This window comes from Lactuca serriola, chromosome 6 (assembly GCF_051521515.1).
Source record: "Lactuca serriola cultivar US96UC23 chromosome 6, Lser_US96UC23_V15, whole genome shotgun sequence".
Lineage (NCBI taxonomy): Eukaryota > Viridiplantae > Streptophyta > Magnoliopsida > Asterales > Asteraceae > Lactuca > Lactuca serriola.
In genome coordinates, this window is record NC_136413.1 from 23,529,899 (window position 1) to 23,547,914 (window position 18,016).

Below are 18,016 nucleotides of genomic sequence, written 5' to 3' on the forward strand. Positions count from 1 at the left end.
AACCATCTCATCATGAGTATACCTTTTACTAAGAGTTTGCTTAAATTTCCTTTATCTAATGGTGAAGTTCATTCGGTAATCGAAATTCTTTGCATTTTTCCTCAGTGCTCTATTAGCAACTCTAAACCTGAAGATAAATCAAAGTCTTCTATTTCAGATGACTCTTCAATGTCTCATGAGCCTCATGACAAGGTATCAGATGACTCTTCAATGTCTCATGAGCCTCATGACAAGGTATCATCTGAGCACAACATCGATGACATTCCTTATTCCATAACTAAAACAAGTACTCTTAAATCAAATGGTCAAAGTTCTTCGAATTTGGCAGTTGAAAAGAAATCAATATCTAAGGTTAAATGAAAGAATCTTGGAATCAAAGTTTGTTATCGATGTGGTGATGCTTCTCACAAAGTCAATGAGTACAATTTTGAAAAGAACTCCATTCGTGCTGACGACATCATTAATCGAAATGATAAGTAGGTCAAAAAAGGAAACTATTTAAATTGTCTCCCTAATGATTTTTATAATATCTTTTCTTAAATGACCCATTGCAAGATGGGTCAGTGTATATTGACTGTATATTTTAGTTTAAGGGTAAATACCATATTTGGTATCTAGATAGTGGTTGCTCAATATATATGAACTGATTCAAGTCTCTTCTGAAAGATTTCATAAAGACGGATGTCCTACTGTTACATATAGAGATAATGGCAAAGGATCTATAAAGGAGTATGGATCCATCAAGTGCAATTATGTTGTATTCAAGAATGTCTCTTATGTGAAAGGTCTTCAGCATAACCTCATTTCAATTAGCCAATTATGAGACAATACTTATGAAGTTATCTTCAACAAGAGAGGAGAAAAGGTTGTTGATCAAAGGAATGTAATTGTTCTGACTCCAAAATCGACAAAATGACATTTATATTTTGGATATGTTTTCTGATGACAAATCTCTTCGTCGTTGCTTCTTCTCTTGTGCCTAGTCTCATCTAAATTGGTTGTGGCACAAGAGGTTATCTCATTTGATTTTCAAGAACAAATCAAAGATTTTAGGGAATCAACTTGTAAGAGGAATTCCTTAGATGCAATTTGTCAAAGATAATACATGCTCAACGTGTCAAAAGGGAAAGAAAATCAAGTCTTCCTTCAAGACAAAGTCTTGTTCTTCCATTATCAAGCCATTTCATCTCCTTCACATGGATATTTTTGGATAGGTCTCGATTAAGTCAAAAGTTGGGAAGAAGTAATCATTATTGTGGATGAATTTTCAAGATCTACCTGGGTAGTCTTTTTAAGAAAGAAGAGTCATGCTGCTGATGAAATCATTTCTCTCATTAAGAAATGGGAAGTTCTCTATGATCATAAAGTCATGGAATTACGTATTGATCATGGAACATAATTTAGAAACTCCTCCGTGGAAGACTTTTGCTCAATCTCAGGAGTTTCTCAGAACTTATCTGCTGTTAGAACTCCTAAAAAAATGGCATTTTTGAAAGAAGAAACAAAACTATCATTGATGTTGAAAGAACTATGGTTTTTGAAGCTGGTCTTCTTTTATCATTTTGGGCTAATGTTATCAACACTACATGTTATACTCAATATCGGTCCATCATTTTTAAGCGACATGGAAAAACTGCCTATGAGCTCCATAAGGGTAGGAAACCAGACATCTCTTAATTTCATGTGTTTGCGTGTGTTTGTTACATTTTGAATCAAAGAGATTAGCGCTCTAATTTTGAAGCTAAACCTGATAAAGGAGTGTTTCTAGGTTACTCTAGTGTAACCAAGGCTTTCAGGGTATTCAATCTTTCAAGGAAAACTATTGAGGAACTTGCTAATGTCAATTTCGATGAAGACTCATTCATTCATGATTGGATTGATCATCCTTCATCAATTTTGAATGAACATACTTACAGTCCTTCAGACCTTGTTCCTGAGTTCTTTCCAAATGACACTTAGCCTATTGTTTGCAATGTTGATCAAATTATCAGCTCCCAACCTATCTTTGAAGATCATCCTATCATCTGTGAGGAAGTTGAGCCATCCAATTAGGAATTTTCTGCTCCAAATAATATTAATGAATGTTCTAACCCTAGAATTTTTGAGATCATCCTGAATGTCAAATCATTGGAGATGTAAATTCTAGGATTTTTACTCATAGCAGAGTTAACATCAACTTCTACATGTTTGTGAATTTTTTCTCGAGGATTAAACCAAAGAATGTCGTTGATGCCTTGAAAGAAAGTAACTGGATCAAGGCTATGCAGGATGAGCATAATGAATTTGAACGTCACCTTGTATGAACTCTTGTTCCCAGGCCTCAAGGAAAAACTATCATTAGCACTCGCTAGGTATTAAAAAACAAGATGGACGAAGATGTGGATTGTCATAAGAAACAAAGCAAGATTTATGGCTCAATGTTTTTGTTAAAAGGAAGGGTTCGACTATGGGGAAACATTTCCTCCTGTTGCTAGACTTGAAGAAATTCGTCTGTTTCTTGATTTTGCTTCATTGTATAACTTCAAAGACTATCAGATGGATATTAGGACTACCTTCTTACATGGAGATCTTCAAGAAGAAGTCTTTCTAAAGTAACCTTCGTGGTTTGAAACTATAGAGTTTCCAAATCATGTATATCTTTTTGATAAAGTTGTCTATGGTTTAAAGCAGACACCTTGAGCATGGTATGACACATTGTCGAGCTATCTTATTGTAAGTGGATACAAATGAAGAAAGATTGACAAAACTTTGTTCAATAAGTATTTAGGATCTCACATAATTCTTGCTCAAGTGTATGTTGATGATATCATTTTCAGATCCACTGATGAGAAACTAAGTTCCGAATTCGCCGAGATTATGGCTAAGAAATTTGAGATGAGCATGACGAGTGAACTAAATTTCTTTGTAGGTTTGATTTTAAACAACTAGCTTATGGAATTTTTGTTTTTCAAGCTTAATACATTGGATACATATTGAAGAAGTTTGTTTTTTATGATTACAAGACGGAAAAGACCCCAATGTCCTCATCAACGTCTATTGGCATTGTTACAACTGGAGCTAATGTGAATGCAACTCTGTATTGAGGAATGAAATGCTCATTGCTCTATCTTATAGGCAGTCATCCTAACATTATGTTTGATACCATATTGTGTGCCCGTTATCAAGCCAGTCCTATGGAATCTCATATTCCCGCTGTAAAAATGAATTTGTCGTTACTTAAAGCATACACCCAATCCTGGGTTATGGTATCCTTGCGATTCTAAGTTCAAGATGGTGGGATACACTTATTATGATCTTGGTGGATGTTGCATTGATCATAAAATTACTTCAGGAAGGGCTCAAATGCTTGGAGATAAATTGGTGAGTTGGTCCTTAAATGAAAAAGGGTTATTCATTTCCTTCACCTCCTAGTCTGAGGTAGGACATGGTACCACTAAGAATTCATGGTGGATCTATTATTTGAGATTGCAACTAACTCTATGATGCAAGGATTAAACCACTTCTAGCTGATGGGCTATCATTGTTGATGATTCACGCTGATTCCACCTCAGCATGACTAAAACAATCAATTCTCTCCTTAATTTCTTCTTTAAAGATTTATGATTCAATGTAATGTACCATACGGTGATGAGAGCTTGAAAAATCTATTCTAATGGTTAAGCTAAAACACCACACATTATCATACGCATCATGCCACTATTTCCATCTTCTTCTAATAAAAGTGATTAATAAGTTATCATATGATACCACACACTGATGAAATATCGCAATAATATGTCAGTGAATGGTAGTTGAAACCTATACTATCAGGAGACATCACAAACATACTTGATTACAAGCTGCAACTTTGATACACTGATCGCCTCCTCCAGTCCCATATTTGTTGCTGATGTCAAAAAAGGGAGAGACTTGCTAGATGTGAGACTAAGTGAAGAAAAGTATAAGGGGGAGTCAAACTGTCAAATTGATAGCTAATATAAATATTCTATCAACTGGCAAATGTGAGACTAAGTGAAGCAAAATCTAAGGGGGAGCCAAACTTTCAAACTGATTGCTAATTTCAATATCCTATCAGTTCACCGTCTATTCGTCTGCTACAACTTATAAATGTTGCTTCTACTGCTGATAATAAAAAATGGGAAGAGTCATATACTTTCTCAAGGGGAGCATGAGCTTAAGAATTTTTGAAGATTAGTTTTGACATCATCAAATAGGGGAGATTGTAAGGTCACACCTTATGATCTAATTAGTCAAACAATCTATACGCTGACCACTAGCGCTAGCGCTAACATCAGCGTTAACACCTCATGAAGTTCAGCGTCAACGTTTAGTTATTTAATCTAATGTAATCTTTGTATATTAGGTAATTATACAGATATGTATAGAATACATAGCAGGTCCAATATCTTTATGATAAGGATCAGTTCTTAGTATAGATTGGATATAATCCTCTGATTGAAGGGATATACTAGTATAGTTTAGTATATATTCAACATTAAGGTGAAACCTTAATGTAAGTCTTGGTGATCGTCTATTTGAAAACCCGTTCTCTTGGTGAAAACAAACACTTTCTTGGTTAAAGACACTTTGGTGAATATTTTGTGTTCTTCACTTTTTGTGTTCTTTATTTTCCTAATTAGTTTGTTCTTGTTTATTTACTTGAAGTGTATCCAATTGAAACAATCCTTCAAAAGGCAATGATTTTTGCTGAACAAGAGAGCAACATCCAGACGCTGATGCAATAAATGATGATTAGTATATCTCAGATGTTGGTGATCAATCTGAGACTGATGACTATGAAGGGTTTCTCAACTTAGGGTGTATGGTACAATCCGTTGTTCCTTTGAATATTGTTTATCCTGATTTATATTTGAGGGGGAGATTCCTCAAAGAACCCACAACGATATAGAATCTGAGGATGAACAACTTAATACTAAAAGGAGGAAGGCTTCCTTCTCAAGGGGAGCCAATGACACTGAAGTTGGAAGGTCTTATGCCACTTGTGATCCTTCAGCCCCTCCTCCTTTAAAGAAAAACAAGATCACTATTGATCTGAATGATTTAGCTAATGAATGGGATATAACTGTTGAGGAGGTTAGAGAAATCATGATGGAGCATAATGACGCTATTTGAACTAGAAAAGAAGAATGTTGGTGCATTAAACTTGCTCAGACTCTTGCTTCGGCTAATGAAAGTGTTTATGTTTAAAGCTTTAATGTTCAAAACAAGAGCATTTATTTGTTCAAAAATAATGTGGACAAACAACACAGGTTTTCTAAGAAGAATGACCATATTGAGAGAAAGAAGTTTGGAGATGTTCTGGCTTGTAGATTAAAACCTGATCCCATCATCAGGGTAAGATGCACTAAACAAAAGAACGAGTCATTGAAGCTTTATTTGGTCAGGAAGAAGCCATAAACTAAATACATTGAAGTTGTGCTTTCTAGATGAATTAGTCAAATTTTGCTACATCGAGTGGATACAAATTCAGGAAATTATTGATAAACATAAAGGTATTTATGCTCAAGAGCTAAAATTAGCAATTCAACAACTTCTCAACAAAGTAAAAAAGCTAAATATTGTGCCATCAACTGGTCCATATAGACAATCTAATTCATGAATAATAGGCACCCCCAGAATGTCTAAGTATACTAAGTTTCTTCCTCTATATGGCGCTCGCTACATCAACAACAAACCGCCAGTGGGTGTTGAACGAGTTTAGCACATGTTCATTCAAGAACCAGAACATGGTATTTTTATATTGATAGTCAAAACCACACGTGTTTTCAATGCACTAATGATTTTCCTGCTGCACCCACTGAGCATTTATTTCATCTTTTCATGGAGGGAATTCGTCATATAGAACTTGAAAGAGGATACTGTGTGCTAATTTCTATTGAGCTTAGCAAAAGATTGGAAGATCTTCAAATTGATGAATTTAGGTGGATAAACCCTAAAATCTTGAACGTAGCTGATAAGTTCTACAATGGTTCTTTTCTTGACTCTTATGAAGATGATTAGTTTTGAAATCATCAGATAGGGAAGATTGTAAGGTCACACCTTATGATCTGATTAGTCAAACACTTTACATGCCAACTGCCAACACCAGCACCAACATCAGCATTAGTGCTAACGCCTCAAGATCTTATCAACGTCAGCATCTAGATAGTAATCTTATGCAATCTTTGTATATTAGGTAGTTATATTGATATGTATAGAATAGATAGTAAATCCAATGTCTTGGTGATAAGGATTAGTTCTTGTTATAAATTAGATATAATTCCTTGATTGAAGGGATATACTAGTATAGTTTTGCATATATTCAACATTAGGGTGAAACCCTAATGTAAACGTCTTGGTTACCGTCTTTGTAACAATCGTTCTCTTGGTGAGAACAACCCCTTTCTTGGTGAAATACATCTTTGTGACTCATTCGTGTCGTTTCCTTTTTATGTTCTTTATTTATTTTAGTTATTTTGGTCTTTGTTAATTATACTTGAAGTGTATCCAATCGATACAAACCTTCATTCAGAATTCATTCTTTCACTAAATGGTAAAGTATTAGCTTGGAAGAGTACCATGTAATACACCATAGGGGTTCTAACAAAAAACTTAGAGTATATTGCGGTTGATTAAATTTCAAAGAAAACAATGTGACTAAAAGACATTTATTAGTGACATCATTGTCAAAATTCAATCATTGATGGTTCTTTTGAAGTTCCTTATGACTATAAGGGTGAACTTACCTCGAGTATGTATCCCAAGTCACACAAGCTCACCAGCCATATACTCAGTAAGTACAATCAAATTTGATAGTTGTTCGAATATAAATACAACATAGTCAATAAGTCATATCAGAAGATAGTAATGTCGATCCATTATCTTAGCCACTGTCATTGACTAAGTTTGACAGTCAGACAAAGTCAAGAGGTATTAGATTTGCAAATGATTTGGCTTAAACATCTTTAGTTTAGTTAAACAATATTATTCTTAATTTGATTTGGCAATTATTAAGTGGAGATCTTAATATATGATGAAGATCAATCATTTCAATTAACTTATCATTGTTTTCTCCTTTTGCATGTTTGGCACCCACTTCCCGAGTATTAATTTACTCAAACCTCCATAATCGGTCATACGCATGGAAGTAAGTAAGTGATTTAAGACTGTCATGAGTATTAGTGGATTGTCCATAGTGACTGACTATAAAATAGATATTGGACTAACACTCGTGAGTAGTTAATAAAGATTTAAGTATTTGATCAACCTGCATGTAACATACCAAAAATTTAAAAGATATTTTTATTTTAACAATAGATTAACTAATTAAAACCTTTTAGTTAAAAAAAATAGTGACATTCAATTGCTGAAAACCATTATGTTGACAACGTTGAATTACAAAAAAAAATCAAAGGAAACCAAATCTTCGATGCGTGTGTGTAGTCCTGCCGAGCTCTTCTCACAAACAACTTGCAAAACATTTTATCCACAACTATACACATAAAGCTTAGGGAGTTTCTCAGTATATCACATATTCCACCATACATACAATGAATCCACATAAGGTCGTCAACTCTAGCACCAACCTATCAACATACATACAACATACATATCAGTACAAAAGGTATGAATGCTATGGTCCTCCCACAATCTTACTATCACTCATTGTTGCAGGCCTCCTGCAGTCTTAATTGTTATGGTTCCACCATAGTCTTACGTACGGTTTCCATGGTCGTCTCATGGTCTTTCTGCCATAGTCCTCCCATGGTCTTTCATTCAAGTCCCATGATACTCCCATGGTCTTTCACGTAACTGCCAGGAGCAAAATCATGGTCTTTCATACAATCCATAAATCATATGTAGTCATGGATTAGATAGACAATCGAACATATGGTCTAACCCGAAAGCAATAAATCCAAAAAGAACCATGCAATAAGGCTTTAGAACAAGAGTTCCCATGCTATCTAACTTCACCACTTGCAACCATTACTAACTTTACCCAACCAATATCATACAAGCCTCAAGCAAGACCTTACAAGTATAGCATATCATGACACTACATGCCCTACACTGCACAAGAATACAACGAGATATCCCAGACAACTAGCATGCATGCACTCTAACAATACCTCTATTTTAATATACAAAGGATATACAATGTCATACGTGGCATAGTGACAAGACTCACCAGAATCGTAGAACCGGAGAAGCAAAAACACACTCCCACTCCTTACACTGATCAATCCCACAAACAGACTTACACTAAACAAAGATAAATTCTTAATTCATAGTCTAAAACCTCCATATTTAAACCGAAGTCAAACATGTCAAAAGTCAACGGTCAATGGTCAACAAAAGTCAACGATCACCACATGTAACATCCTGATTTCTAGGTATGAGAATTTTATTTAAAAGGAAAGATTCCCTTGGAACTCGTCGAGTTAATGGCCTCAAATCGATGCATTGAAAGGCCTTGGGCCGCGTATCTTTTTGGACCAACTCGACGAGTTGGAGAGGCAAACTCGATGAGTTGGTGGCTGATTATGAAACCCTAAATTTTAGGGGGTTGCACCCTATTTAAAGGCCTTAAGTCCCATCAATGGCCTCCCTATTTGCCTCCTCTATCTAGAAACCCTAATTTCCGTGCATCCTCCCCCAAGTTAAATGTATGAGCTTGAAGAGTTGGTCCTTTTGGTGTTCTTTTGAAGGAACTTGAGGTTGGAAGTGTCTAGATTGAAGGGAAGGTTTCAGATCTAGAAACTCTTTGAGTATTGCAGTTCTTTTGAGGTAAACAATCGTCAACTTGCTTTTCTATTGCTTAGATCTCTTCCTTGGAAGTTTATTGTCATACTTGGTTCATTTTTGGGTCGTTCATGGGGTTGAGCATTTCATGAAGTTATCACTTTAGATCTGGACATTTTGGGGCCTCATTGGACTTAAAGCTTCAAGCTTTATCAAGTTGTAGGCCTCCTTCATGCTTTAGGTCCCTTATTAAGTCGTCCTTGAGTTTTGGAGCCTCTTTGTGTCATGGATGGACGTAAAGTTAGCAACTTTACGTGGTTTTCCAGCTCTTGGGTACCTGATCTACATTTTAAAGCGTTAGACTTGATGGAAAAGGGCTGAATGTGTTAAGCTAGAAAAACTCAATGAGTTTTCCAGCCAACTCAGCGAGTTGTCTAGGGATTTCCAGATTCTCTGAATACTATAGGAACTCGACGAGTTGGTAGGTGCACTCATTGAGTTGGGTCGATGATAATGCCATATTTATACATGTTTTTAAGCAATATTTGAATAAACTTTTATACATATTTTGGTTATTTGCATAGATAAATGGTACTTATAAGATTAAACTACATTTTGATACCAAAAGAAGTCATCTTGAAGAATAAGGTCTAAAAGCGACAATGATCGGAACTTTGGAGGTTAAAAGCTTAAAAGATAAGGAATTCAGCAAAAAAAAATCATTCTCACAACATGAGGGCTAACGTCTCACGGTGTGAACATGAGGTTCTAGAAGATAAGCATCTGGAAGCAAGAATCCGTGGTCGATACGGATTAGTACTAAACTCACAACGTGAGAAGCCTTTTCTCACGACGTGAGGAGGGTGATTTCGAAAATTACAATTACTCTTGATGCTTACGGATTTTAGAGGTTAGATAGAGAGAATTGAGATTCCAGAAGTCGTTTTTTAGTGGAAAAGAAGGCATAAACTAAGGAGGAAGAATAAGATTTACTTTAATCTTAGTTTGGTACATTACTATGTTTCTAATTATGAAGTTTACTTGTATGACTATCTCTTTGAGTAGCTAAATATAGTTGCTTATGTTAGCTAGATGAAGCCGAAACTCATGGTTTAGTTATGTTAGTATGGATTTTTCTAGTTGGTTAATGGCTTTTGTTTGATTGTTTATACCTAACATGCTTAATTTGATACAAGATTGCTTTATTCTGTGTAGTTTAGTGACCATTAATTTGCATGAATTTGATTACCTAGTAATTTAGTGACAATTAGATTATTATAGCTAAGATCGAACCAATCTTAGATATGTAATTAAAGTATTGAATTTGGCTGTGCTGGAGAACACATATTGTGACCATAATTGTGTTTCTTAACTCAGTCTTACAAAGCTCCAATCCTATCTAATAATTGATTATGTGTTAAATTATGTATGACCATGCATAGCTCTACATGAATTAATTCAACATTAGTGAATTTGGACTTGAATTGCTACTAATATATTAACTGGTAACCAACGGGAACTATCCATAATTAATAGCTAACCATCGAGGAAAAGTGGATTCGAGATAACAGAAGTGTTTTGAATATTTGATTGTATAGTTATTGAGTAATTAAGTTTGTCTAAACTTGCAAAATTAGATAAAAAGCATTTTACTTAAGCTTAGAATTTTAGGTTGATTTAATAGTATGTAGGTTAAATAATTAATTTCGTTCCCTAAGATTGATACCCGACTTTTGTGCTATACTATTTGTGAAAGGGTACACTGCCCTAGGTCGAATAGCTAGTAGGATAGCAGGTAAAATTAGGTGTAGCTATTTGCACGAATCAAGTTTTTGGCGCCGTTGTCGGGGAACGACTTATTTGATTGTTAAATTTATTTGCTTTAGGTTAATCGATCCTTTTGTTGGGGTAAAACCTACAAAAAGTTAATTTTTACATTAGTTTTTTTATAGCAGTACTTAACTCACGACGTCAGATCAGTCATTTTCTTTTTTTCCTTTCATTTTTCGTTTCTGTTTTGCTTAGTTGCGACAACACGACGTGGCACCCTTTACCACATCGTGGTGAGCAATCAGTAGGCATTTTTAAGTAGTTTTTGTTCGTTTTTACATTTTTATTTTTGTTTATCTTGCAGTAGTTCACGACTCGACGATCCAACACACCTTTGATACCATCTCTTGAAGATTCGGAGTCAGCCCTTCACAAAAAGACGGATAAGAACGTAGGAGAAAACCACTCGCCAAAGAAGTCACCTTTCAAAGACCTCAAATCAGTTTTTAGGGAGAAGAAAGGAAAGAACATGGGTGAGTCGAACAATCAAAAGAAGAAAAAGAACAAGATTGAAAGCTTTAAAAAAATCCTAATCCATAAGAATCTGATTACGAGACCGAACCTGAATTCGAATTAGAAGTTAGTGAACCCGAAGACAAGCAAAATAACGATGTAACATCCATAATATTCAAGCCAATTTAAAACTTTTCAACCATTAAAAAAATCATTAATTATTACAAAGTGTTTTCAAAATAGTTTCATGTTAGAGTATCCCAGAAATCAAAATCATAAAATATGAGGAGGTGCATGATCACGCCTTCGCCTTCCCGTGATCATCCGAAGTACTTGAAACAAAATCCAAAATTGTAAGCCCTGAGCCTAGTGAGTTCCCCTAAAATACCAACGCCATGCAAACCATAATCATATCATAACAAACAAACAACATGCATATTGAGTCATTAGCCTGACTGGACCGCCTTGCAGGGCCATCAACCTATCTAGACCACTCTTCGAGCCATCGACACATCTGGATCGCCTCAGGAGCCATCAGCCTATCCGGACCGCTCGCCGGGCCATCGGTCTAACTAGTATGCCCTTACCGGGTCTGTAGTCTATCCGGGCCGCCCTGGGTATGTTGGCCTAGAGCATAAAGCAGAAACCACCTCAACCCATCCCCAATCACACAATAAACACATAAATATCAAATTCTAGCATATACAAACAGTCAGACCGATCTAACAGATCACTAATCATAACATCATCATATATACCAGGATACCGACCTAACAGGTCACTAACATAGCATCATCTTATATTCCAGGATACCGACCTAATAGGTCACTAAGCATATCAACATGCAATAAACCCGAATACAAATCCGAAAAGAATCGCCATTGGTGCCTTCGACCATGTTAGTATAGTGAGGACAACTCACCTCATAATGTCGATCCGAACTAAAATATCAGACTCCCGCAACACGGCTCCAAACACGAACACCTACAACCACCAATGATCCACTTCCATAAATACCCAATTTACCAAAATACCCCTAGAAGTCAAACTGGTCAACCCTTGGTCAAAGTCAAAGTCAACATTCAAGGTCAACAGTCCATGTTGACCCAACTCATTGAGTGTAGCTTACAGACTCGTTGAGTTCCTTCAAAACTCAGAAAGTCGCGAAAATCCAAGTCAACTCACCGAGGTACCAGGTAACTCGTCGAGTCCATGCAGCATCCAGAATATTAGGGAAACCGTTACCAACTTGTTGAGTTCATGCAGAATCCAGAAAGCGGGAAACCCTTATCCAACTTGTCGAATTGACTATGCAACTCTTCGAGTTCCTTCATCCATTTCACATTCAGCTCATTCCAGTCGAGTTCATGGCTTCAAACTACAGATTTGGCTTCCTAGCGTGAAGCTACCACATAAAGTTGCTAACTTTACGTGCATGAAAGGACTCATGAGGCTAAAACCGTCCATAATAAGTTGAGGAAGAGTTTTAGGGCATGGAGAAGGACCAAAGCCTCATAAAGCTTGAGGCTTTCTATCAAAGCGGACCTAGAGGAGTCTGGATCTTAATCCATATCCTTGTGATAAGTTCCAATCCGAGAATGACCCCCATTTTGCACTAAAAGGCCCACATACTTGTATAAGAAGAGATATAAGGGATGGAAAGCCAAGTTAATGACTTTTTACATCCAAATGAGTGACAACACGATGTAGATGCTGGATCTACAAGCTTCTTCCCGTTCCAATCCTCTCAAGCCTCCTTCAAGAAATGCACCAAACATACTCTTTTAGCCTCACACACACTCAAATAGGGTTTAGTTCTCTTAGTGTTTGCTCTCTGGACACAAAAACTGGTAGGGGTGGCTGGGGGAAAGGACTTATGGTCCTTTAAATAGGGTGCAAACCCTAAAATGTAGGGTTTTTTCTTGCACAACCCCTATTCGTCGAGTTGGGGGTTCTCCAACTCGAGGAGTAGGTTCCATAAACCACACGGCCATATGTTGGATTAGTGTCTAAATCCATAACTATTTTGGTATGTACTTGACCCGATTGTGCATGGTTCTTTTGGGTTGCCTTCACCAAAGCAACTTGATAAGATGAATTTTGGAGAGAAAGGAGTAATTATGATTTATTAATATATTATGAGAATAATATATTTGTAGGGTCCATTAGGTGTTGCGTCTTGGGCTCGGTTCGTAGTCCAATTTTGTATCTGGATTGGGCCTGTCCATCCATGATTTATTTATTAGGGTTTAGTATTTATAGATGCTTGCATGCATCTTTATACGTAAGATTTTGGAGTCGATCATTCACAGCGAATACTTTTATCGATTGTAACCCTAAACAACCTCTACAGCGGAAGTTCTTTATCGAGCTCTGCTGAGCCGTGAATCTATTGAATCATTCAGCATATTTTGATTCATTCTCGTGTTTGATATTTCTGTTTGTATTATTGTGAGTAACCTGTTTGATATTTCTGTTTGTATTCTCATTTGTTCCATTTCCAACTAGAGAAAAGCCAAATTCTCTCTCATGGATCTTCGACCTTTCATCCCAAATCGTGAGTGCTGCTATCTAAGAGTATAATAGGGTTTTTTATGTGTCTAATAACCAAGAAATCATAAGAAAACAACAAGATCAAAGAGTTTACGGCCCAAGAACACCTTGGACCGTAAACCCTTCTTTAAGGGCCAAAAGAGTGCCCTAGTCCCTTCTATACCTTGTGAAACTAGCCTAGACTCGTACCCTAATGTGTGTAGGACTTGAAAGCACAAAAACACCATGTTCATGAGAGATTATGGCCGCAAACCCTAAGGGATTTGGCCTTAGGGACGTGAACTCCTCAAAGGAGTTAAAGGGTGCCCTAATCTCTTCCAAGGACTAAACCATCAAGTAGAAATACTTCTAAGGAACATGTAAGGCTTCAAAACATCAAATGAATAAGGGATTAAGAGATGACGGCCGTAAACTTAAGGGTTTATGACCGTAAACTCCTTGTGTTATGGTTCTTGGGGAGTAAACTCAAGAATGGGGTCCCTTGGAACTCCAAACCCACTAGCTTTGTCCTACAACAACTTAGATGCAATCCTTAGGGCTTTTAACACTTATATAAGGTGTTTAGCATGTTCTAGGATGTCTTAACATTTTCAATTAGTAGTTTAAGACTAATTGGGTACATATATGTGTGATTATATGTTAACTAGGATCTTTGGGTGTGTACAAATCTTCACTTGACACTTAGCAATCCTACATCATTCAGTTCGTCCAAACCACCCTCTACAGGTGAGTTCATACCCCTTAATCAATATTTTAAATGATTTTAAATGCTTTAACGGGGGGGGGGGGGGGGGGAATACAAGTAGAAAACAGCATGTTAATGAATCAATCATATGTGATTTATAATTGTGTTTTCATCCAGCAGATTTCACATACTTCAAAATGTGATGCATGAAATGGTTTTCTATCTTAAAAATACTTTGTTATCAAATGTATTACTTTTGAAATGTTTATTAAAATGACATCAAGTCATTGTTAATTATTGTTCAAAACTCTTAAATGTCTTACAAAACCATTTTCATCTTCTTGATCAAAACTATATCTATACACTTATGTTCTTATATATGTATTGATATGATAGCTTTCATCCTTCATTCAGTTCCCACACTCTTGTGTAGCAAGGGTGTATAAACCTTCTTGGTCAATCAATTACCTTCCAGTTAACTATTATAGGGATAGTTAGGAGATACAAAACATTATTCCTATTACAAGGAATTACACCAGAGTCAGTTCATTCATGAATCTATACTGTACATTACATGTTACATGAATACGTCTACATAGATACGCTTACATGAGTACATTTACATAAATACATTTACTTGTATACACTTCCATGGATACTTGTACCTAGATTCTACATGATGAGTTACTAGTACATACCATACGTGTAAATTTGTTCTGCCTATCCTAGTGCTAATGGATAACTAGACGGGACTAACCATTCCGGCACCCACCTGTTAGCATCCGAGGTAATGAACATATACGGATGCCTACCTTATAAGTTTTGACACTTGTCATTTTATTATATTTTTGAAATTAAATAATATCCACATGTCAATTTCTAAGTTTTTCTAATTTTTAGAATTAAAAAATCATATAATTTTTATATATGCAAAGTATTAAATGTAATAAATATAATAATAATTGTAATTAATTCTTTTTTTCTTTTTTTATTTCAATTTTTTTTTTAAAAAAAATACTTAATGTTTAATTTTAATATTTAATTTCTTTATTCAACCCGTGTAATACATAAGTTTTACACCTAGTTTCTAATATACCAAAATGAGGTCATTAGGATGAACATCCTTTTATTTATCCTTCAATCTTCACTTCAAACAAAAATTACGTATAATAAATTCATTTATTTAATAAACTTATTGATTTTATGATTTGATAGTCATACATATGGTGTATATATATGAATCATATGCACGTTACGTGTATGGCAAGTGTCCCTTGCAGTGATAAAAAAAAAATCGTATACAGAATAATTGTGATATCAAAAACGATATCATACATAATTGACTAGTTTCCACTAGACGTTATATATTCGAAACGGACCCCTTTCATAAATTAGCAGTTGGAACTACTATCCCCCTACCTAAAATCAATTATATTAAAAAATAATGTATTTAATTATATAAATGAATATGGTATAATACCAATTTATTTTTATTTAAACCATACACGGGTCGATTATAGTTAATATAAAAAATAATTACTATTAGTATCTTACAAAGTGTAATTGGTGTCAATTTGTTTGGCTATTAAAAAATTCAATTGATAAAAATTGGTAATGATTATTGTATAATATCAATTTATTTTTACTTAAACCATACAGGGTGTCAATTATAGTTGATACAAAAAATAATTACTATTAATATCTTACAAAATGTAGTTTGTATCAATTTGTTTGACTCCCAAAAAATTTATAAATTTATAAAAGTTGTTAATGACATAAACTAAATTCTTTTCAATTTTCAATTGTAATAATGCAGGCAACAGCTTTATACAATTTTGTCTTCTAATAAAAAGAAATATTTTAGTTTACTAAAGAAATCTAATAAATAATTTTTTATTTCTTTAATTTAACATGTTAATAAATGCTGATCGTTCATATCGCTCTTAAAATTATAAACACTATACACATTGAGAACATATATATATATATATATATATATATATATATATATATATATATATATATATATATATATATATATATATATATATATATAATCACATAATTTTTAGTAAAGGGTATTTTAGACAATTAACTACATTTATAAAAGGAAATTTTCGAATTTTTAGGGATGACTAATTCTCCTAACTTAAAAAAATCTGAATTTTTTAATTAATTAAATTTCAATTTTTATCGATTTTATTCTGTCAGAATATTTTTTGTTATATTGATGCTCTTTCAGAATTTTATTCTAATAGAATATTATTGAAGAAAAACAAAATTCTTGAATCAGATGTTGAAAAATAACAAACATTCTAATATATTCTTATATATCCGAACTTAAATACAAATTCATACATATTCTTACAACCTAAAATCCTTATACATTTTAAATATAGTTATACATATTTTAACAAAATATCCACTTGATCTTCGCATATATACTTGTTGAACTCGATTACAAATATTTCTCTTGTATGATCAATATTGAATTCTTCTCTACGCAATTCTGAAAGAATAAGATATATTAGTAGTTAGTATTACTTAGTATTGCCCGTTAAACAAATATACTTGTTGTTAACAAACATTCTCAAAAGACATTCTAGCATAATGCATTTATATAAATAAATTCTAAAAGAATACATTACAGAATGCACTTAAATACCATTCAAATATTCTCAAAAAACCTTCTAACATAATGCATTTATATAAATAAATTCTGACATAATGCATTACAGAATGCATTTAAATAACTTTTTTTTTGCAATCAAAATCCACTTTGCCAATATCCATGTGAAATTTAGAACCATGTGAATTTTAGTAAAATGATTTCCTATCTACAACCATTAAAATCTATCTTTGATAAAAAAAAATTATATTCTATGAGAATGTCATGAAATCAAATTCTAGGCATTTACAATATGTGAGAATTCTGCCATGAAAACAAAATTCTAGGTATATTCAGCATAGATATGGACATACCTTTGGAGGCTTAAAAGGATAATTAGTAGGAAATGTTATGTGAAGAAAGTATATTCCTCCATCATAACGCGTTCCTACAAGAAATTAAAAAAGAATAACAAACAAACAAAATCAAGATAAAGTTCCAAGACATTTGAAGTTGTTCTCTTAAGCATTTGATCGAACACCTTTCCCTCATCACATGCTAAATCGTTAGCACGTTTCTTTAAGGCTTTAGACCATGGCTGAACACAATTATAGGGTTCATGACTCCCTTATTCACTAAGATTCGTCTACCATATAGGCTAATTACTGGGTTAAAATCAAATGAAGCAAAAGCTAATGAGCATACGAAGCCTACTTACCTCAAAATCGACACCACCAAACACCTCTTTCTTATTCCTACTCGATTTCAGCCTCACTTCCCTTCATCCTCTTCTCTTCCGATTGCACTGCCCCTCCCCTCCAGATTTCTCTTTTTCGGCCAATAGCAAAAAGGGAACCAACGCAACATGTCCTCACACAATGGACTTAGACGACTAGGGTTAGTTTAGGGCCTTTTAGGGTAACTGTTCCATTAATTAAGGAGTTTTCTATCTATATAAGAGAATTATTTTTGGTTTAATAAATGAAGGTGATGTAAAGTTACAAAATTACCCTTATATTATTTTTTAATAACTTTATTATTCCTAAATTCCTATTGGTGCATTTATGCACACAATTGTTGCTAAAAACATTTGAACATATATATATATATATATATATATATATATATATATATATATATATATA